The following is a 1409-nucleotide window of genomic DNA, read 5'->3' as shown; positions in this document are numbered from 1 at the left end:
AGGCATGAGGACTGKAGATGTGGCCAGGGCAATAAATTGCWATGTCCGTACTGTGAGACGCCTAAGACAGDGCTACAGMYAGACAGGACGGACAGCTGATCYTCCTCGCAGTGGCAGACCACGTYTAACAACACCTGCACAMGARCGGTACATCCGAACATCACACKTGCGGGACAGGTACAGGATGGCAACAACAACTGCCCGAGTTACACCAGGAACGCATAATCCTTCCATCAGTGCTTAGACTGTCCACAATAGGCTGAGAGAGGCTGGACTGAGGGCTTGTAGGCCTGTTGTAAGGCAGATCCTCACCAGACATCACCGGCAACAACGTCGTCTATGGGCACAAACCCACTGTAGCTGGACCAGACAGGACTGGCAAAAAGTGCTCTTCACTGACGAGTCGCGGTTTTGCCTCACCAGGGGTGATGGTCGGATTCGCGTTTATTGTCGAAGGAATGAGCGTTACACTMAGGCCTGTACTCTGGAGCGGGATCGATTTGGAGGTAGAAGGTCTGTCATGGTCTGGGGCGGTGTGTCACAGCATCATCGGACTGAGCTTGTTGTCATTGCAGGCAATCTCAACGCTGTGCATTACAGGTAAGACATCCTCCTCCCTCATGTCGTACCCTTCCTGCAGGCTCATCCTGACATGACCCTCCAGCATGACAATGCCACCAGCCATACTGCTCATTCTGTGCGTGATTTCCTGCAAGACAGGAATGTCAGTGTTCTGCCATGGCCAGCGAAGAGCCCGGATCTCAATCCCATTGAGCACGTCTGGGACCTGTTGGATCGGAGGGTGAGGGCTAGGGCCATTCCCCCCAGAAATGTCCGGGAACTTGCAGGTGCCTTGGTGGAAGAGTGGGGTAACATCTCACAGCAAAAACGGGCAAATCTGGTGCAGTCCATGAGGAGGAGATGCACACCAGATACTGTTATTTTTTATTTTGACCCCCCCTTTATTCAGGGACACATTATTCCATTTCTGTTAGTCACATGTCTGTGGAACTTGTTCAGTTTATGTCTCAGTTGTTGAATCGTATTTTCATACACATATTTACACGTTAAGTTTGCTGAAAATAAACGCAGTTGACAGTGAGAGGACGGTTCTTTTTTTTTGCTGAGTTTACATCTATTACATAGGTTTGGGGACACTTAGGCTGTGTTTACAGACAGCCCAATTCAGATATTTTGCCTATAATTGGACAAAATATTAGAATTGGGCCCAATTACAGTCAGACCATCCACAGTTATTTCAGGACARAAGTCACAGGCAGAACATCACAATCTCAACCCTTGCAGCCTACCCACCTCCTAAAAATAAAACCCTGTCATGCTTCTCTTAGTAATCGTGATGAGAGTGCATATTGCAAAAGCATACACAACAGACACACACTTTAAACAAA

Source organism: Salvelinus sp. IW2-2015, linkage group LG15 (assembly GCF_002910315.2).
Source record: "Salvelinus sp. IW2-2015 linkage group LG15, ASM291031v2, whole genome shotgun sequence".
NCBI lineage: Eukaryota > Metazoa > Chordata > Actinopteri > Salmoniformes > Salmonidae > Salvelinus > Salvelinus sp. IW2-2015.
Note: the sequence above shows the minus strand (reverse complement) of the source record.